A 24,178-nucleotide genomic window follows, 5' to 3' on the forward strand; every position below is an offset into this window, starting at 1 on the left:
CTTACATATTTTATAATTCTGACAGCATTTATAAACTGTGTTCATGCAAGCATGAAACCGGTTTCATTTTTTGAGTATTTAAACAAGAGGGCCATGATGGCCCTGTATCGCTCCACTGCTGAAAAAAGGCTGAAACAAATTTCTCTGCATGTGCAAATACTTAAATATAGGCCCTATTTAAGCACATGTACACTTTTTTGACCTTCTGGGCTGGGTCAAATTTAACCCCAGGGGCATAATTTGAGAAAACTTTGTAGAGGACTACTATATCTCACTACATACAAAATGTGGTAGCCCTAGGTCCTAGAGTTAAGGACAAGAATATTTTTTAAGTTTTCACAAAATAAGCAAGATATAAGCGTATATAATGTTCAATTTTGTGACATGCGGTTCAGGATCAAATTTGACCCAAAAGGCATAATTTGAACAAACTTGGTAGAGGACTATAAGATGTTACTGCATACCAAATTTGGTAGCCATAGTCCAAATGGTTTTCGACAAGAAGATTTTTAAAGATTTCACAAAATAGGCACTTTAAAAGCGTTTATTCAATTTTGTGACCCCCCCGGGGCAGGGTCAAAGTTGACCCCAGAGGCATTATTTGAACAAATTTGGTAGAGGTTTATTAGATGTCACTACATACCAAATTTGGTAGCCCTAGGCCCAATGGTTATGGACAACAAGATTTTTTAAAGTTTTCACAAAATAGGCCCCATATAAGTGTATGTTCAGTTTTGTTACCCCGGGCAGGGTCAAATTTGACCCAAGGGGCATAATTTGAACAAACTTGGTAGAGAACTATAACATGTCACTACATACCAAATTTGGTAGCCCTATGCCTTATGGTTAAGGACAAGAAGAGTTTTAAAATTTTCACAAAATAGGCACTATATAAGCATATAATTGATTTTGTGGCCCCCGGGGCAGGGTCAAATTTGACCCCTGGGGCATAATTTGAACAAACTAAGTAGAGGACTATACAATGTCTCTACATACCAAATTGTGTAGCCCTAGGCCTTATGGTTATGGACAAGATTTTTTTAAAGTTATCACAAAATAGGCATTATATAAGCATATGTTCAATTTTGTGACCCCCGGGGCAGGGTAAAATTTGACCCTAGGGATTAATTTTGAACAAATTTGGTAGAGGACTATTAGATGTCACTATATACCAAATTTGATAGCCCTAGGCCGGATTGTTATGGACAAGAATTTTTTTGAAGTTTTCACAAAATAGGCCTTATATAAGCATATGTTCAATTTTGTGACCCTCGGGGCAGGGTCAAACTTGACCCCAGAGGCATAATTTGAACAAACTTGGTAGAGGATTATAAGATGCCACTACATACCAAATTTGGTAGCCCTAGGCCCAATGGTTATGGACGAGAAGATTTGTAAAGTTTTCACAAAATATACCCTATATAAGCATATGTTCAATTTTGTGACCCCCGGGGCAGGGTCAAATTTGACCCCAGGGGTATAATTTGAACAAATTTGGTAGAGGACTATTAGATGTCTCTACATACCAAATTTGATAGCCCTAGGCCCAATGGTTATGGACGGGAGATTTTGAAAGTTTTCACAAAATAGGCCTTATTTAAGCAAATTTTCAATTTTGTGACCCCAGGGCAGAGTCAAATTTGACCCCAGGGGCATAATTTGAACAAATTTGAAAGAGGTTCACCCCAGGAACATTCCTAAGAAATTGGACCAGTAGTTTAGGAGAAGATGTTTAAAGGAAAAGTTTATGCATGGATGCACGATGGACACATGACCTTTGGCCAGTGGAGCTAAAAATCAAATTAAACATTTAGTTTTGATGTAAAATCAGTTTTTATATGCAAGTGTCTATTTCACTTATAAATTAAAACAGCATATTATTCATTATTGAAAAGATTATTCCAAGCTTGATGTCATATTTCAACTTTGCATAGTGTAGTTAATTGAACATTGTATTGAACTGTATGGGCAGCTATATTTTTTAATTTATGTATGTTGTATTATACAAAATGCATTATTTCTACCACAAGTAGACCATATAAGGCCTACTGCTACTAAATAGGCACTGGTATGAATTTGACACTGTTTTTGATGCTCATACAAAACTTTAATTATTACAACACTTTAGTATATTAAATATTTTCAAGTTTTTGTTCAACATTTTTTGCAAAAGAAAAGAGTGTCTTAATGCATTTGAAAATATACTTAAAACAAACTAAAAATGCATTTTAACATACCTTTTTCCTGGTAAAGTGTATTTGGGATGATAAAAAATACACTTGAAGAGTATTAATGCTGGAAAAATGCAGAAAAAAATACATTTGTTTCTGTTAGAAGTGTGTCTTGTCTGCATTTTTAAGTGTATTAAATACATCAAATGCAGATAAATACAATGCCAATACTGTTACATGTATTGTAATGGACATAAAATGCACTTGTTCTTGTAATTAAATGCTTTAGTGAATTGAAATAACCTTTTATAACGTTTTAACAATTAATACTACCTTTTTATATAAATTTTCTTTTGAAATGTGACACTTAATAGATTTTTGCACCACTAGTAAGAGATATAATTTGTGCTCATAATGCTTTGTCATTACACTATATAATATCATTTGTTGTATGAAAATTGCCCGTAAAATTCATGTGAAAGCTCAAGAGATCAATAGCAGCGTGCTATACCCTGCTCCTTTTTACATGACTTGATGGTATTTAGTCCCCAATTCTACATGGCTAAGGGAAAATTAATGTGCAGATTTGACAAATAAGTCTTAACTGGGATCCAATAGGCAGACTTTCATATTACTTGTATTTAATTTAAATCATGATCTGAATTGCTCTTTGGCAAATCTTTGTTGGTCACAGTAGTCAACTGAATTTTGTTCACTTTGTAGTGATTATATTTTCTATATTTATCAGACAACATCTTTCTTCAAAAGTTTAACATGATTGCTTGGTTTATTTAGAAACAAGATCAATGCATCATAACATAAAATGAAAATATGTGTAATGGTAAAAATGGCAGCAAAAAAGCACTAGATTATCTGCCTTAAATCTGAGACGATGTGTTGATGTATTGGAATTTCTCATAAATAATGTGTTCCATAGTTGTATAATTGTATAGTCGCATGCATGAGTGGTGTCAATGTCACAATACCAAGTAAAGCCTATAATTTACTAAAACAATTTGAAGTTTGATGTGTGTTTTTTTCAAGATCTGTTATATATAATTATATATACATGTATATATATATTGTTGAAAAGTTAACATGCAATAAGTTTACTGTAATTAAGTGACAAATAGTTTTACTGATTTGGTTGGATGCATATATGCAGTTATATCATGGTTTGTGCAGAGGACAGTAGCAAAAACAAGTGCTGTCTCCGTAGGATGACATACGCCCCCGATAAACGCTTTAATAGAAGTTATGAGCATTTTTCAAAACCTAAACCAGGTTTTTTTTCCACTTTTTGGGAAGATAGCCCATGGCTTTGGAATTGGGAATTTTATCGGCATTTTCATGAACTTATGAAAATATATTCATTAGCCTTTTTTTCCAAACGAAAAGTCCACTGATTGGGGAAATACTAAATTTGATTTAACTCTGTATAATCATTCAAATTAAAAGAAAAAAATCATATCATACTTTGTTAGATGTAATTGAATTAAAATTGAGATAAAATACACATAAGACTTCTTTCTATAAAAAATAAAAAAATAATATTTTTTTAAATTTTTTTTTTGGAAATTGGGAATTTTTTGCCACATTTTGGGAAAAAAGTATACTTTTTCGGATTGGGAACATAGCCGAATTTCGGCTATAAAATCGGGCCAAAAAAAACCCTGTAAACGCCGACCCTAAGTTCAAGGTCAAAGGGGTCAAAATTTGTGTGTGTATGGGAAGGCCTTGTCCATATACACATGCATACCAAATATGAATGTTACATCTGAAGCGACATAGAAGTTATGAGCATTTTTTCGAAACCTAAATGCAAAGTGTGAAGGATAGACAGACGGACAGTGCGATCACTATATGCCCTCCTTTGGGGGCATAAAAATGTGTTTCACATTGTTTTGGTAAATTAGTAATGTAGTTAAATGAGCAGAATCATCAATTATAAAGTTATTGATTATAAAGTGTTGCTGGCATATTTGATGCATTCATCTAGCTATAAGAAGGTCCCTGTTTTATCCCCACTGGCACCGAGTGAGGGTTCTCAAAATCTTTAAACAATATGAATAACTACATATAGGGTCAAGAGCCTTGTTGATATGGGGGCTAAACACCTGAAATCAAAGCGACCCAGGTTAAAGGCCGAGGCAAAATAAATAAACCAGAGGCCGCATGAGCCTGCTATACTCTGAACAAGTATTGTTTCTTCTCAGAAAACTGGCTTAAGTGTCTTACTAAGCTTTAGACTTTGAGTTTCAGTGCACTCAATCTTAAATAAATTGGTCAAATTAAATAATAATTTGTAAAAAATAAACATTCTGCACAAATTCAATTATTTACTTTACCTGTGTGCATGAATCATTTCAGTCTTGATGGTTAGTGAACTATGTCAAAAGCACCATATCTATGAAACACTTGTATTTTGAATAGTGCAATGTTCCACAGAAATGATGCTGATGATAATTCTACACGATGATGAATTATTAGATATATTTCTAAATTCCATTTCCACCAACAATTCGGTTATTTCACTACCAGTTCACATGCTTCATACACAGTTGAAAATAACACTATTTCACTCAACAACCGTGACACATGTACTAAATTTTTCAACTTTTCGCAATTAAACTTGTCTTCTACTGTTATTGTTGTTGTTGTTCTTTTGAAAGTAGTTCGAAAGATGGCGACCATTAACCCAGAGATTGATTTATGAAATAAATCGTCTGCTGATCCAGAGTGCACGTTTAAGGTGCGTAGAGGCTGTCAGGCTAACGAACTGGTTGGTACACGCGCTTTCCTCACACAGGTGGTTATCGTGTGGCTATGATATTAAGTAGTGAAAACAAAATTTTGAATGATAAATAATCATATTATACCGAAAAATATACTTTTCTGAAAAAAAAATCACTATCAAATATATCTATATAACGTTATATACATATTTGATAGTGATTTACTTTTCAGAAAAGTAACTTTTTCGTTATAATATGATTATTTATCATTCAAAATGATGTTTTCACTAATTAATATCATAGCCACACTCTAACCACCTATGTTCTAACAAAGGTAAACCGGGTTCAATTCACGTTCCTGGCTAAAAAAATAATACTGTTGCTATATTGACCTAATGAAATGCTTTGATTCAATGTATCGAAACGGAATGGAAACATGATAACGTAAGACCAGCTTTCTATTTATTTTTTATTGTTGGCAGAAGCTGGTGTAATTTGTATCGAAAAGAACACATATTTTGTATGGGTTAACTTTATTTTAGGAAATATTTTGCGAAATATTCGTTGATTTTGAGCATATATGAAATCCGGAATGAAAACAAAACAATAGAACACGACCACACAAAAACTATATATCTATCAGTAAAAGTACAAAAGCTACAACGTGGTGTTTTTGTGCTTGAACACCGTACTGGTCCTGACATAATAAACTCGATGCGCCTTAAAGGGGCATTTTCAAGTTTTGTTAAATTGAAAAAAAAAAGTTGTTTCAAAATTTTCGTTTAGTTATGATATTTGTGAGAAAATAAAAATACTGAACATTTACCATACTATAAAATATCCATTATATGCATCTTTTGACGATTTTAAACCTGACAATTATACAGCGTTGCAACACGAAACGATTGAATAATTTGGAAAGTTCTGTTGTTGTCTTAATATTTTGTGAAACTACGAGGATGACTTACATAAAATATCAAATATAACCCTCATTGTATGAGGACCGATGACCGAGTGGTCTAAGCAGACGTTTACTCCAGACTCCAGGGGTCAGTGGTTCGAGCCCAGTTGAGGGGTTACTTTTTTATGGCCCCAGATCGAATGATCAGGGTATGTTGTTTTTGGCCCTTCTGTCTGTCATTGTATGTGTGTGTCTGTCTGTCATTGTATGTGTGTGTCTGTTTGTCATTGTATGTGTGAATCTGTCCCAAAACTTTAACCTTGGCCATAACTTTTGCAATATTGCAACTTGATGTTTGGAATGCGTTTGTATCTCATGGAGCTGCACATTTTTAGTGGTTCAATGTCAAAGTCATCCTTTTATGTCAAAGGTCAAGGTCAAAGGTCAAATAATGAAGATATCAACTTGATATTTTGGATGCATGTGGTTCTCATGGAGGCGCACATTTTGAGTGGTGAAAGGTTAAGGTCAATGTCATTCTTCAAGTCAAAGGTCACGGTCGAAGGTCAAGTATATGGGTGGGAGCATTGTGTTTCACAAACACAGTTCTTTATTTAATTTTATTCTTGATTTTTAACTGGATCTTTTTAGATCCAATGTTTACATTTATCAATATAAAGCATTTAATGACAAACTTCAATACATGCCTAAATCTGTGAAAAAGCCCCTTTAAGATGTCATAAACATCGAATCACACACGTGTGTGTTGTTTTTGTCGTATATGTTTAATGGGATGAGGATGTATACGTCAAATACTGAAAAAAATATTCGAAGTATGAATAAGTGATGGGCGTATTTGAAAAATAAAACAAAAGCCTGAATCAAAAGTTAAAACGAACCCTTAAACCACTGCGAAATTATGAAAAATCATCAGAAATACTGGTCAGTATTCTCCGAATGAAAATTTACACAGCGACTATTTAGAGGATATGTTGAATGGTCATGACTGGCGAGCTCGGCTTGCCTGAAACTTCGCTGGGCTACCAATGTGATAGGAAGTACTATTTTGCTTCTATTTTACGAGACACACATTTAGCTATCTATTTTCTCTCTATCAAGCCTAGTTGTCGATCATGGTTACACATAACTAAATACAATATTTGAAACTGAACATCCCTCATTGCAATCAAACCGTTACGTCAATCGCCTAGCAGAGTTGTCGTGCCATGCCCTCACTTACAAGCTCTGCCGTCACAAGAAAATACTTCCAGATCTGCGTGTTGCTTTAGTATTATATTATAAAAAGTATTATTGTTGTCTTGTATATTTTGAAAATAGTGTATAAGTTTTGGTTCATAATATAAAATTACATAGATTAAAAAAGGAAAAATAACAAAGCGAAATTCATTGTACCATGCGGCCTTGCTATCATCGCGTATGTTATAACGGAAGGGATTTGATCCAGCTATGCTTGCTCAAGTCAAATCTGAGCGTGTAGGTTGCCGTGACGTCACATCGTTATAGACAACTGTATACGGTTGCGAAAGCACACTTTCATACACTGAGAGCAATCCGCGGAAGAATGTTCTAAATTAGTTCTAAACAAGTATACTTTCTTTTATCTTTTTGCAAAAGAAGTCGTGTTTTAACGTGGTGACTTTAATATTGTATGAACATCAAACACAAGAAACTGTGTTCGTACATTTATGTTCAATAAGATAAACAATGTCCAACTCTGGCTATGCTAATACTCCGCATGTGAAGTTACGGCAAACAAGGACGCGGTATTAACTTTTAGCTTATCGCTAGCAAATTTGCTGTAGTTGTAATCGATAGCGTTTATTAGACCTGAAAGAAACCAATCGTTACGATCGGCTTGTTGATTAATTACGGAAACAAAACGCGATGAAAACGGATACTTGATTTGTATAATCTAAGGAACCTTAAGGGTTTCGGCTTTCATCTTTGGTTTCACCGCTATTCCATTTATAGAAATAGTTAAGTCACCGTACTTTGTTTTGCTAAAATAACTTCCGATGGTTTAAGTTTGTCCTGAAACTGTTGTTGATTGTGTAACTTCCATTATGCTTTCCCTAAAGGACTTCTAATTTTGTGATTGCTACGGTATTACGTTAGTCCTAGTTTTAATAATAAGACCCATGTAGGTGTGTTTACAAAAGATAAAAGCACTATGAACACAGTACACTGATTGTAGGGAACACTGAAACGTTTTCCGAAGAGAAAAGTCGCTGTTCCGTATGGATGACATTATATTTAATCTAACCTTTAATGTGTTTCTTTTTTAAGAACCCTGTTTTACAACAGCAGTATCACAAGGCCGATCTTGTGTTTAAAGAGCAGTAAATAAAATGAAAGGCTAAGACGGCAAGATATACAGTCAAATTAAATTAAGATGACATTGATAACAATTGTGGTTCAGTTACATTGGTTCAAAATCGTGTGCTCAACATCAGGAAACATCAACGGCGTTCATTAACAAAACAATACAAAATTGTGCCATTGCATATCATATATTTTAAAATGATAGCTGTTGTGTCTAAAATCTAAAATGTACGCAATTCATTTAAACTAATCAATACGCTAGAGTTGTGTATGCCACAGATGCAATTCTTTCAGGTCAAAAAGATCATACAATAAGTAACAATTCATTTTGCAAGTAGCAGAACTTGAAAAGTAGTGAACAAGTAACAGAACGTGTTTGATAAACATCGTAAACCACGCCAATAAACCCGTTGATATTGGGCCTATTACCCGTTTTTCATGGAGCAATTTTGTATTTAACATATATTCGTCAGATAAAAGACTTCAACAATAATAATCACGATCATGCATATTAATAATATAATACTACATATTAAACCTGATCCACGTTAATATGTGTCAATCATTCAAAATTTCTCGTAAAAAATGAATAAAAAATGGGCACACATGACAAATATGCTTCCGACCAATATTAAATGGAGTTTGCACGGTTTGGTCAAATATTTATGAATTTACATAAAATGTGTAAAAAAACAACTTAATATACATATATTCCACTATAAATTAACATAAAAGCTAAGAAGAACCTGTGTCAAAAAATGCGAACTAAACCAAATATTTAATTCTGAAATCGAAAATGTCTGTACAGTTGAATTCGCCAGCAATTCTATCATGCATAAACGATGTGAATATAAATAAAACTTTACGGATCATTTTAATTTCCTGCAACGATATCTATTCAAACGACACACGAACACCTACTCCGATCCTAATAAAAAGAATAATGCTTCGGTTATTGTTCGAAAATATTTACGAAAAATCTTCGCCACAATCTGCTCGGGGCGCTAATTTGTATTTGCTGCATTTTCTGAAATTCGTTTTAATTGTATATTTTTTCTTGCCTAATTTGTGTTATTGTAACATATGTGTATCAATATATTACAATTTAACACATATACATATCGTATAATCTCACTTTAACTTTATACATGTATTTCGAATATTACAACTATTATATAATTATGTACAAACAATAAAACGCATCCGCATAAACGTTAGGTCTAAGATGTGTAAGCAGCACCAGTACTCTTACTGTAAACTGTGTGCTGCTGCATAATGCGAATTGTTACATACAATGGTGCAATAGATCTTCCCTTTTATGTACGAACAAAACAGAAATATAAATACAAATAAAAAATAAATGTGCCAAAAACGAGTCTACAAAGAATAGAGAACTAGAAAACGTCCACAAGTTTGATTTGCACTTTTATCATAAGTTTGACAGTAAAATTCGAATAAAAAAATAATTATGGTATGTATTTACCTCAAATGCCATAAATTGAAACGGGATCTTTCAGTATTATTCCATTTTCAATCACACATTCAACTATATGGTCTAAAGCATTGTTTAACAAGCAATTTTCTTCTCGTATGAAACTGTTTATTATAGAACAATTTACGATGGCTCCGCTGTTTGTAAAGAACTCCTTGCACAGGTGATCTGTTCCATTATCGATACGTAGCAAACCTTTATTGTGCACAAACAGTCACTTGAGAATGTTAATCCAATAACTTGCCCCCTTTACAAACGGCCAATACTGAACGTTGTATTTGTTTGTTATTTGTTTTGTAGGTGAGTTAAAGGTTTGGTCTGTTTTTTTTTTGTTTTTTTTTTTGGCACGTTTCTTGGTTGGTTGATTGGTTGGCTCAGAAGCTGGTTGATTGGTTGGTCGGATTTCTTATTGTTAGGAAGAAATTTAAGCGAGATTAATTGATGTGTTAGACATACGTTTGTTGCGAAAACATGTCCTTTGTCGGCTGATATATTCGTTATGATTTAGTATGCGGATTTTGTGGAGGATGATATATGATTTTTTCTGCATGTTATGATAAACAAAACGATATTGCCTACGTTTGTTTTTGCACGGCAAGTACAATACGTATTTAAGGCGTGGCCCGAAATGTCAAAAGAAAAACACGTGTGTCTCACGCACAATTGTAACATAAAATATTGCGCGGAAAAATACAATAAATCCGCAATAAACAGAAATAAAGTAAGGATTAGCTTTTAAACATAGGAGTGAGCAGTTTTAACGCGCTTATCAACTTTTATTTACATTCATCGGCTGTCTGTGATCGGCTCTGCTTTAAGTGCTATAATACTGATATAATACTTTAAGTATATGACCAAGTTCACGCTGACAAGTATTCGACAATCGCCACCCGCGTTTGTCTTTGGTTATAAAAAAGTCGGCTCTTATGTATCTGTAATAACCATATATCACACCATCTACAAAATAATCTTCTCTCATTGGCTGTTTGACGTCACATGCTGACCCCATATATTAATACATGTTTGACTCAACTCTCCCATGTCTATCCTTACATGGATTAGAACGGACGATTCTCGCATGATGAGTTCTACTAACTAAGCAAGCCGTGCTCGGCCAACGATATGTGAGCATGATATTGCTTAATGGGAATAAATACAGACCACATTTTCCGACTTTTTTCTAAACAAATCTTCTTCATGCGTTAAGAATGCGTTAACCATTAGACATATGTATGCTCGTCTTGCTAGTAATAATGACTATTTGTCTGACAGAAATGCTTGCTGATTTTACGGCCTAAGCGTGCTTGTACTAGGCAGGATTCCAAATTTGCGAGTACCCTATGGATTAACCCATTTATGCCCAGTGGACTCTCCAATCCTTCTAAATTGGATCAATTTATTTCCAAAATTATGGATGTCTAGTTTATTTATTTCTATATTTATAATAATTCATTACCGAAATTCCTTTAAGCAAACAGCGCAGACCCTGATGAGACGCCGCATGATGCGGCGTCCCATCTGGGTCTACGCTGTTTGCCAATGCCTTTTTTTCTAGACGCTATGCATAAATGGGTTAAAACACTCTTTACCTATGTTTTGCCTAGAGTTCTAAAAAACATTAGAGATAAAAGTGAAGAATTAAAACAATAATTGTACCGGGATTAATAAATACGTTAATGTGGTCATACACGTGATCATTTGGCGTTTCTATTAATCAAGATTATTATACAAATGTGTTTCCCTTTTATACAACAAGTAAACTGCAAAATAACTTAACTTCTGTTCAGCTTGTTATACCAATCAAGGATGTAAAACAACTTTGCGTTTGTTATCGGTACTGCGAGTTTTTTCCTCGGTGCTTACGATGTACATCCAATGAAATACACTTAATTTTCAAAATAAAAAGTAAACTCTTCATATACAAATGATTATGAGCTTAACATGTTTTTCTATTGTGATATGTATGTTATTCACTTTTTTCTTCATTAACCTTTATACAATTTCGTGTGATTTTGTAACTGGGGACTTGTGACTTGATTTCGTTATGTAATCAAATCACAAGTCATATATGTATCAAAAACACTACACAAACAATAAGCTAGCTATCTTATTAACGCTAATACGCTTTCATTAAACTCTTTAACACGTCATCATCATTTATACGTAGCAGCACGTGTTTATGTTTCAAACTCAACATAGTTACATAAATTACAAACTGAAACTTTCAGTTATTAGCCTAGCTATGGTTCATGGTAATAATGTTTTGTTGGGAACAATTATGCACTGAGATATCTAATATTTTCGTCCATGCTACTTATTCTCTTTGTTATGAAATTGAGAGTAATTATATTATACAGAATAATTTCCAGGGATAATAAATAGCCTCTGTTTATGTAATTTCTTGTTTCAAGCGCACTAAGAATCGATGGAAATGATTCAATCGACGATGTCAAATATCAGAATCATCAAACTTGCTAATAATTTTCATCAATTATACACATGAGTTAGACTATTTATTGCATAGAAACACAATGCTATAGGAACAGCTTAATCTAAGGGAGAAATATCTTTGGAACAGAGGCATAAATATGTCCAGTTATAAGATGTTCGCAAAACAACTAAGGTAAATATGGGTGTTATAAAAATCGTATTGAGGGGTACAACAATTCACCAAATCACACTTAACACGCATTCGCGCTGGGGAAGTGTTCGCGGCGCGGAAGAGTATACTTTACATAACTTTTTATTCGTATTTAAAATAGTCCACAATGTGATACGTTAAAATCGCGTAACACAGGTCCCCTTAAAGGTCACAGGGGCTGTTCAGCCAATAGCTGGGGCTTTTAATAGCAACCTAGAAAACATTATTATTTCATTGTGCAAAGAAAAAAGACGTTTTATATTAATATGCTTTTAAATTCATTTCATTCTTTTTCCATAATTATTAGTAATACGCTGTTAATTGAGAAAAATCTTTACAATCGGAAATAATTTATCACTATAAGCTGGAATTGGTTTGTTTTGGTCATTTTCAATAAAATTGTGTTCGATATGTGTTTAAATAAGTACTGTTATAACTATTAAAACCAGATTTTCGCATCGATGGCAAACTTCGTCCGGGGGAGACATATTGGACTATCGATAAACGTTGATAACCAATATTCCTTTCAAAATGAGAAAAAACAAATACCGCAATACTATAGTGTCATAATAAGAGTGAAATTGCTTCATTTTCCACATATGCATGGCGCACTCGGTCAGTCAGTGTGGAAATCGTTCTTGAAATACTTAATAGACTACCAAAATTTGCCAGTTTGCTATAAATAACAGTTTTCCATTAATAGTGTATCGAACCGTATTGCACTTAGATGTTCAATATATACGATAAAGAGATTTTTGTAAACACGTCGTGCGAAAATGGGTCTTATTCCATATGCGGCCAGCGTAGCTTTAGCCGACCCTGCACAACTCGCAGTCTTGTCAGGAGATACCTAATGAGACCACGAAAACGTACGTGATTTATAGCGGACAGCGCAGCTCCTGGCCAGACTGAGCGATTGCGCAGACTGGGCTTATAAGACCCATTTTTGCATGAAGCGGGTCTAAAAGTGTGATTTGAATGTGTCGAAATAAAACTGCTTATAAATCAGATAATAAAATAACATAAATTTCGATGGTGAACAAATTTACTCATAATAGGCCATTTTAGGACACATGATGTAATCTTCCGTAGTATAATTTGTGTCTACAAACATTTTCGTGTAGTTTGAATATATAGAGGATATTTGTTGGATTCGGTGGATTATCGATATTAATTCACGAGTGATCATAGAAAATAATATTTTCACGAGTGGCGCAGCCACGAGTGAAAATATATATTTTATATGATCACGAGTGAATTAAAATCGATAATCCACCGAACCCAACAAATTTTCTTTTTATTTTATGCTTTTTTTTCACAGTTTATATACATTGTTAAAGGGTTTAACTAAAGAATTTCGCTTGGAAAATGACGTCATTTCGTCAAAAAAATGACGTCATTTAACATAAACAGTGAAAATTATCGATAATTTTCACTGATAATTTTCATTGTTTGAAACAGTGAAATTATCAGTTTTAATTCACTGATATTTCTCTATAAACCACCGGAAAGCATAAAATAAAAACGTGCATTGAATAAGACACATTTCATATGCTGAATATGCGACTAGCAAGTGACAAAAAAACACAAATGTACACCTTTTAAAATTTAATTTACGTAATTTTTATAACTTTAATTCCAGAATATTATATGTTAGCGTTTCGGATGGCCAAAATCGCCAATGGCGATTAAATCTTTTAAACAAGAGGGCCATCAGACCCTAAGGCGCTCACCTGAAAGCAAAAGAAACTAGACTATTCTGAAAAAAAATGCAAGCTGATTCATAAAGATTATTTTGGACCAAAAAAGTGACTTTTAACATGTTTTTTTTATATTTGACCTTGTGACCTAGTTTTTTTAGCTCATATGACACAGCTTCAATCTCTGGCAAAATTTCATTGGATCAAATGTTCTGACCAAGTTTCATGAAGATTGGCCAATAAATGTGGCTAATATAGTGTCAACACGTTTTCACTAGAGCCATATAAGGACAACTGTCCCCGCCCCCCGGCGGTCATGTTTTTCAACGAACCAAAACCATTTTCAAACTCACTCGAGCTATTGTTAGAACAAATGTTCTGATCAAGTTTCATACAGATTGGATAATAAATGTGACTTCTAGAGTGTTAACAAGGTTTTGTAGTAAATAGCCATATAAGGAAAAATGACACGCCCCCTTGCGGCCATGTTTTTTAACTGATCTCAACCATTTTTAAAGTTAATCCAGATATTATTAGTTCAAATATTCTGACAAAGTTTCATGAGCATTGGACCACAAATGTGACTTCTAGAGTGTTAACAAGGTTTTACCATACAGTAAAGCCATATAAGGAAAACTGCCCCGCCCCATGGCGGCCATGTTTTTCATTCAACTGGAACCATTTTCGATCTCGTCCTAGATATTATTGGGACACATGTTTTGGCCAAGTTTCATGAAGATTGGACTAAAAATGTGACTTCTAGAGTGTTTACAAGATTTTAATATAGCCATATAAGGAAAACTGCCACGCCCCCTGGCGGCAATGTTTTTCAACCAACCGGAACCATTTTCGAACTCGTCCAAGATATTATTGGGACACATATTCTGACAAAGTTTCATGAAGATCGGATTAAAAATGTGACTTCTAGAGTGTTAACCAGGTTTTACTATAGCCATATAAGGAAAAATGCCACGCCCCCTTGCGGCCATGTTTTTTAACTGATCTCAACCATTTTTGAAGTTAATCCAGATATTATTAGTTCAAATATTCTGACAAAGTTTCATGAGCATTGGACCACAAATGTGACTTCTAGAGTGTTAACAAGGTTTTACCATACAGTAAAGCCATATAAGGAAAACTGCCCCGCCCCATGGCGGCCATGTTTTTCATTCAACTGGAACCATTTTCGAACTCGTCCTAGATATTATTGGGACACATGTTTTGGCCAAGTTTCATGAAGATTGGACTAAAAATGTGACTTCTAGAGTGTTTACAAGATTTTACTATCGACATATAAGGAAAACTGCCACGCCCCCTGGCGGCAATGTTTTTCAACCAACCGGAACCATTTTCGAACTCGTCCAAGATATTATTGGGACACATATTCTGACAAAGTTTCATGAAGATCGGATTAAAAATGTGACTTCTAGAGTGTTAACCAGGTTTTACTATAGCCATATAAGGAAAACTGCCACGCCCCCTGGCGGCCATGTTTTTCAATCAACCAGAACCATTTTCGAACTCTTCCAAGATATTATTGGGACACATGTTCCCACCAAGTTGCATGCAGATTGGACTAAAAATGTGACTTCTAGAGTGTTAACAAGGTTTTACTATAGCCATATAAGGAAAACTGCCACGCCCCCTGGCAGCCATGTTTTTCAACCAACCGGAACCATTTTCGAACTCGTCCAAGATATTATTGAGACACATGTTCTAACCAAGTTTCATAAAGATTGGACAATAAATGTGACCTTTAAAGTGTTAACAAGGTAAATGTTGACGACGCACGACGCACGACGAACAAAAGGCGATCACAATAGCTCACCATGAGCACGTTGTGCTCAGGTGAGCTAAAAATCAAGGTTTCTCTATAAAGACATCAGTATTCCCTACTTCAACAGAGCACTTTCCCTACTTCAACAGAGCTCTTGCTACCCACAGTAGTAATAGATAATCCACTGATAAGAGATATCATTACGTGCGTATCGAATAGTCGAGCCACATTACACAGTCATGTGTGCTGACACAGATGCGTTGCGAGAAATGCTATGGTAACTTTATAATCGCCAAACTGTGATGGTCACCGTCCAATCGGTTACGAAAATTCTTATAAGGGCGGGTTTAACTGTTTTTTTTTATTGACGTCGATAAATAAAGTAAGCGTTTACCGCAGATGGATTCAAAAGTTATACCAGTTTTACCATTTACGTGATATAAAACGGCAATAAATGCAGTACATTAAAAACAATGTCGGGCACCATCATCACACCCTTTTACAGCAAACAACAGTTACTTGTGAAAAATTAAAAGCAAATGGTGAGCAATTGAATTCTTATGGCAAGAAAGTTGTGAAAACAACCTTTCAAGGGTCCTTTTCACAACTTTTGTCATGTATTGACGTTTTTCACTAAATGCTTTATATTGATAAATGAAAACATTGGATCTAAAAAGCTCCTTGTTGCAACGCGTTATAATTTTTAGGTTTTTAAATCGTAAAAAGATGCATATTATGGATAATTTTAAAACTTGATATATTCCAGAATTACTGTTTACTCACAAATATCATAACTACAACTAAAATTTGCGAATCTTAAACATTTTTTTTATTATGTAAATTTACCAAAACATGAAAAGGCCCCTTTAAAAAAATACGCGGTAGCAAATTTACTTAGCGGTAACCTTTATATTTCTTGTTTAAACTAAGCTCAATCTGTGGAATCATTCGTGGAGTGAATCCTGCATACAAAGTGAAACACCGCCCTTAGATTAAACAATATTTCAGCTCCCAAAAATAGCTATTCTGTTTGAAAAGTATATAGCATATGACCAATTCATGGTTTTCTTCGTAATGATAGTGTAATCAAATATTAAAATAATATCCACTGTAACAGCAACAGCCACACTATACGTTATGTTCAAGTATATGTTCGTACACGTGACTCTCGTACCGTGTTCAAATCTTATCAAGCAATCTAAATGCTTCTTGGCATGACTTTGAACGTTAAAAATAAAAAAAGGAAACCATAAACATCCATCCGTTTGTTTGAAATTCGGAAATCATGAAGAAGCTGGCATGGACATAAAATTTGCACGTTTGACATGTGCGCGAAAATAACGCAAGATGAATAACTATGTAACTAACAAATGTTATATCGTTGCCTTGGTTTTCAAACGACGTGTTTAATTGAAACATGCACTTAAAATACGTTCGTGTGCAATGCTTTTATCACGTTTCTTGCGTTCATAGACGATCTCAATCGCCATAGCCGGACATAAAAATAGCAAACATGTAAAATAAGAGGAAAATATGCGCTTGAATACTGATAAAACACATATTTATATAATAGTAGAAAGATGATGATAGGCGATGGTAATGGTAATGGTAATGGTGATAATGATTATCAATGTTGGCAATAGTTTGTGATTGTTGTTTTACTGCTTATATTCATTCTACTTCATAATTATGTTGTTGATAATGTGGAAGATGATACTGATGACTATGATGATTAATAAACTTACAATGACGACGTTAAATATAAGTTATTTCAAAACATTCATGCTCTACATTGGGTTGTTAATACAAAGTCTACCATATTTACCTTACAAAAGAATTCCCCACAGGATGTTACGTAGAGCAATTATTTGTTACTTGTTCGAGAGCGCCGTGCAGTGATTACAAAACACCGACTATCCCCCCGAGAGTTTACTCTGCTCTCCTGGATAACAAATGAGAGACATGTAGCGGAATACACGGCTATACAAATATACCAATACGTCTAGCAAACAGACTCTTTAAAACAAAACGTGTACATGAAGAACCTGATCCAAACGTAGGTTATGATAATTTAACTAAAAAGCCGTACCGTATTATAAAAGATTGCAACATACAGACCCAAAATAAAATAAAATAATGACAGCCGGAATTTGAACTTAATTCTTGTTGAATAACTTTCTTTCAGAAAATTGTGTTCACATGAAAGTTTGGCAAATACGTCATTGATTAACAAATCAAATATGATTATGTGCATTTAATTTGTGGTTTTATGATAGCTGCATCGATTAAACAAATTCAAAAATTTAAATATACGAAATATATTATGAATGAATAGTTATTTACCACTAAATCGATCTGTGTATACTAATTAATACTTTTAGTTTCACTGATTGAATTTGACATCGTCAAGTATGTAGTATTATAAGTAACTCTTCGTATTCGCTGTTAATATAATTTGACACTATAAATAAATAAATAAAAAGCTGCTTTTGATAAAAACCTTATTACAATTGCCAATTACCCTGGATAATAGCTATATTTGATAACCACCGATGTGTAATTGCCAATTAACCCGTAGTTAACGGTCTGTTTATCCAGCATGTATTGTGCGATATTGTAAATATTATTTCTCTAAACGTTAGTCAGAAAATGACCATAAACATTCCAATATTGTGCATAAATAATACCATGAGCTAATTCTCAACGTCATGGTTACTTGTTGGTGTTATTAATACATGTTTTATCGTGATATTGTTAAAAGTCAACGTCGCACAACAATTATCATGTGCGTATTGCTCTATAGTTGCTTCAATTCTACAGGAACAATAAATCCCCGTATATATCATGCCCGATAGACCAATAAACCTTTGTGATTTTTAACTAACCCTTAATTATGCCGATTGACTTTACGAAACATAACTTAACGCAACGTTATTCAATCTCTTTTTGTTGTGTCACCATTCCATTTCTCAATATTATTAATTAATCACTTATTATTTCATGTATGTATTTAAAGACTTTCAAGAGTTTTAGCCTTTTAACTAGTTCTCGAATTACTTCAGTTATGAACAGTCTCGTTGACGATACGTGACTAAAATTGGCTGAAATGACGTCACAATTTTCACGTTATTATGTCACCCATCCGATGAAGAGGGTGTATATTGTTTTGCTGGTTGTCGGTCGGTCGGTGAGTCGGTCTGTTGGTTGACCAGTCGGTTGACCAGTTCTATTGAAATTGGGGTCACTAGGTCAATGGTCAAGGTCACTGTCACAATAAGTGTGACAACTGTTCCCGATCAATACCTCGTCAACGAATTGACCGATGGGCTTGGTACTTCTCATGTGCATTTGCCTTGAACAGCAGATCACCAAATATTGAGGTTGGGGTCACTAGTTCAAAGGTCAAGGTTAGTGTGACATTAAGTGTTAAATTAGTTTACGTTCGATATGTCATCAAATGATTGAGTTATGGGTATAAAGGCTCTGTTGGTGTTGGTTGTTGTTGTTGTTTGTTTTTTTTTGGGGGGAGGGGGGTGGCATCTGTCTCCAACCGCGTGAAAATATCATTTTCTGCTCACTCGTAAAATCCATTTCTTTAAATAACAGGTTAAAATAGCAACTACGTTTGTATACATAGCTAAAAGTAGTGCAATAACTTATAAACTCATTATTTATCATTATTTGCCACTGACTGGAAAAGAAATAGATACCTAAACAAATAATCTGCAATCGCTAAAGAAAAATAAATATGTATTTACTTCAAAAGTCCATCTGTTGAAACTTGACTTTGACTTCAATATCAACAACACATTGATAATATATTGTTGAAATAATTGTTTGGAGCAGCTTTATTTTAGTTTTTATATACAAACCATTTTTATTTAGAAAAAATGCACGGTAGCTTAACACATGAACAAGAACTCAAAACTAACAAAACAATGAACTATGTGTTTTAATACGTATTAGTCCCTAATATTGAACTAAAAATAAATCGTATTATGCGCAGGTTGTCAGGTGATTTAGTCTGAATATATATATATATATATATATATATATATATATATATATATATATATATATATATATATATATATATATATATATATATATATATATATATATATATATACGTTATGATAAAACTGGGTGCACCTTTTGTGTTTACGGGGCATGATGAAAGAACAATATTTCCTTTTTGCACACAACATAATATGATATTAACGAAAAAATTATATCAACGAATACACAATTGAAAAAAAAGTTAATAAACATAAACGAGGCTTGGCTTTGCCTTTAAACAGAGTAGTGAGAAGTTTTTTTTCAAAAGCTTATTAATTGTTATTGACACAGTGATAGCTCTGTGATCGGGTCATCTTAAAGTACCATAATCCTTAGCTGTATAGATCGCGACAACATAGCTTAGAGCTCAAGTTTCCTGATAACCAGTCAAGCGGTTTAGCAACTCAGTCAACGATATTTTGACATGACCTTTTCAGATTGCAACATATAGTAATACAGGTCCTTTTATTTGTTTGGTGTTTCTTAAATATTAATGCGTTAACAAACGAGGCTTAACGCTCAGGACTTAAATGTTCTTTTTCCTACTGTAAATAACACTTTTCTTACAGGAATTTAATCTGATTGTACAACCAAATCGTGCTTGTATTTGGAAGAATGCCAAAGTTTTCTTGCCCTGAGAGATCAGAGCCCGCCACGCACGTTTCTGTCATGAGTTATGAAAACATCGGGTTCATTGCTCAGAAAATTAAGTAGCTTTTGATGTACGAGGCGTTATTTATGTGAGCGTATGATCATACAAGTGGTGCTTGGCTGTAATATGCAATATATTAAAGCTTACATATAATTGTGATAATTAACATCACATTCCTGTTTGAACTTATGTGTATTGTCACCTGTTCAATAAAATGGTTCTTCCTACACAAAATATTTAACCAACAAATAATTGAAATGAATGAAGACACAAAAAGGCAAAATAAACGATGCTGTACTCCCCGCATGTTTATGTTTAAGTTAATGTATCTGCCATTTGTATCGCAAAGCAAGTGCATACCATAGGCTATTTTATTAAGTTAATTATATAACATGTAAGTTTATGTTGCTTATTTATAATTACCAGATACACCGGACTTATAATATCGTAGGTTTAAACTTAAGATTATTTACCTTACAAATGGTGCTTAATGATTCGGTTTTGTGAGGTTCACGCATATTCGCAAACAGTGTCGCGCTTTTTGCCTAACCAACTTTGTTCTCATCAAAAAATCGAGAGTGATTAGATCATACAGCGTGGTTTCCAGAGATAATCAAGGGCTTCTGTCGATGTTATGCATGTTTCGATCACTATGTAGACGCATGCAGTCGTCAATATCAGACATTAAATGGGCCATGCTCTGTGAAAAGAGGATTTAATGCATTTGCGTAAAGTGTCATCCCAGATTAGCCTGTGCGGTCCGCACAGGCTAATCAGGGACGACACTTTCCGCTTTTATGATATTTTCTGTGTAAAGAAAGTATCTTCTTAGCAAAAAGCTAGTGTAGGCGGACAGTGTCGTCCCTGATTAGCATGTCCGGACTGCACAGGCTAATCTGGGACAACACTTTACGCAAATGCATTAAACTTCTTTTTCACAGAACACGGATCAAATTTCTATAATACGGAACATGTCTCTGGGATTACCGGGATAAGTGCGTTACCTATCTTTCAAGGTTAACAGGTGAAGTACGCTCAATTGTAATAACAATACAACAAATAACGGGTGTGTCGACAGTTAAATTTCGTTCATAAATCACTCGAACTGTAAATCGTTGATCACAAAGACTTCGAATAAAGTCAACCATTTGAGTTTAACTTCTATAATGATATAGACAAATATATGTGAAAAATCTAGGGGTGCACATTTGTTAGAACAGGCATTTTTCTTGTTTTTCCAATCAACATGTGTCATTAATAATTAATTCTATAAACAAAAAACCAATAAACATTTTTTGTTTGAAATTCCCTTGACTGAAGTCTGTGATTGATTAAAAGAGCGTCTCCATGGCAGTAGTGCTGTAATTACATTACTAATAAAAGGCACACTGCCCTCCATTCTATAGATGAATGACTACTGTTTTTTCCCGCATCCCTTAAAACAAGTATTCGGTGTCAAAATAAAAATTATATGAGCCTTGTTCTGAGAAAACGGGACATAATGCATGTGCGTAAAGTGTCGTCCCAGATTAGCCTGTTCAGTCCGCACAGGCTAATCAGGGGCGACACTTTAAGCTTTAATGGTATTTTTCGTTTAAAGGAAGGGAAGTCCCTTTTTACCGAAAATCTAGTTTAACCGTAAAGTGTCGTCCCTGATTAGCCTGTGCGGACTGCACAGGCTAATCTGGGACGACACTTTACGTTAATGCATTATGCCGCGTTTTCTCAGAACAAGACACATATTATTTGACTAGATTCAAAGTCATTTGAAATACATTGTTTTTTTAAACCTTGTATAGATCGATCTGTCATGTAATTTCCACGTTCGCATGTCGTTTTAATTAATTATTACTGGGCTTAATAAAAAAGACAAAGATTTTCATTGGTATTTCAAGGCGGTGAACAAGCTTTAAATAGTATTATGCTATTAAACGATATGTTTAACCTAGCCCTTATGATAATTCCGTTATCATCCGTAGCCGGTTCTAATTTAAATAGTGTGCAAAATTCATACTGATATTTGAAAATACATGCATACATTTGTTCATGGAACGGCCGCATTCCGACCTTTACCTATTGTCTAATGGTAATTGCTCAAAGCCAGTAAATTGTTGTTATTTAGTTCTGGACGCGAGTTCTGATTCCTTTGGGTTGCCTTGCTAAAGAATAACAAGCCTAGAATCATGTACATGTTGTGTTATGTGTATCTTATACTTAATTTATTTTCTTTAAATTATTGAGCAACAATTTTGCCGACATGACATACTTTAAATGCATCAGGTCTTGTTGTAAGCCGGAATTGAATCATTTCCTAAGCCTAATTGATCTACAGTCGCCAATTTGTATTCTATGTTTAATTTGATTGAGTTGTTCAAGCTTTGAAAGAGATAGTTGTCCTGCTTTTTAGCCCAACTGTAACCAACTTTTGAAATTTAGTTTAGTATGGGCTTAAATCTACTGGCCCCAGGCTAAAAGGCAACCACTAAACCTGTTAGTTATTCATGATGTAAGATCTGACAATGTATTGAACTAATCCAATTTGCAAGTATGAAGACACTAAAGGGACCATTTCACGTTTTGGTAAATTGACAAAATTTAACGATTTAATAATTTGGAGAGTTCATTTATATGTTTTCATACTACGAGGATTGCTTATATAAAGTATAGCATACATTGCTCATTGTATGATTACGGATGGCCGAGTTGCCTAAACGATAGACTTTTATTCCAGGGGTCAGTGGTTCGAGCCTAGTTGAGGGTAACTTTGTTTTCTTTAATTTAATTCTTGTTTTTTTAATGGCGCTTTTAAGATCCAATGTTTACATTCATCAATATTAAGCATTTAATGACAGTGTAAAAAGGTCCCTTTTAGATGTTTACTAAAAATGCCACAAGGTAAAAATGTAGAACTCATTGGTTGTTTAGTTGATTTAAAAGTGATTTTGTTTATTTGCCTTGTCAGTGAGGCTTCTTTATTATTATTATTATTATTATTATTATTATTATTATTATTATTATTATTATTATTATTATTATAATTATTATTATCCCTGTTATTTTTTTTCAAATAATTAATAGAAAAGATAATTTAAGCCTCAGTTTGGGAAAACAGGTCTTAATGCATATGCATAAAGTGTCATCCCAGTACCAGAGACTCTCTTTAAACGAAAAACACCATAAACTCAGAAAGTGCCGTCCTTGATTAGCTTGTGCGCATTGCACAGGCTTATCAGTGTGCGCAGGCTAATCTGGGACACCGCTTATTTGACATGCATTAAGACCTCTTTTCCTTGAAAGCACCCAATATGTACAGATTTCAATGACAAACTGGCCAATGTCGTCGCACAAGCTGTCAAACACTTTTAATTACACACACACGCACGCACGCACGCACGCACGCACACACACACACACACACACACACACACACACACACACACACACACACACACACACACACACTATATGCAGTGTACCAGTGGTGAAGTGTAAACAGGCAGACGCGGTGGTTATCGTTTTTAGCGTTGTTAAGAGCACACCGACTTGCAACGCATACTACTAACCTTAGAGTTCGCAAGCGAACAACTAAAAATAAACACTATAAACATCTTCTGCTGCAGAAGTCGTAATGCGCATGTTTATGTTAAACTCGGTTGGTATTTAATGTTGCTATTATTAATAAAACAGATGTGAATGATTATATTTTG

Source organism: Dreissena polymorpha, chromosome 13, assembly GCF_020536995.1.
Source record: "Dreissena polymorpha isolate Duluth1 chromosome 13, UMN_Dpol_1.0, whole genome shotgun sequence".
Taxonomy (NCBI): domain Eukaryota; kingdom Metazoa; phylum Mollusca; class Bivalvia; order Myida; family Dreissenidae; genus Dreissena; species Dreissena polymorpha.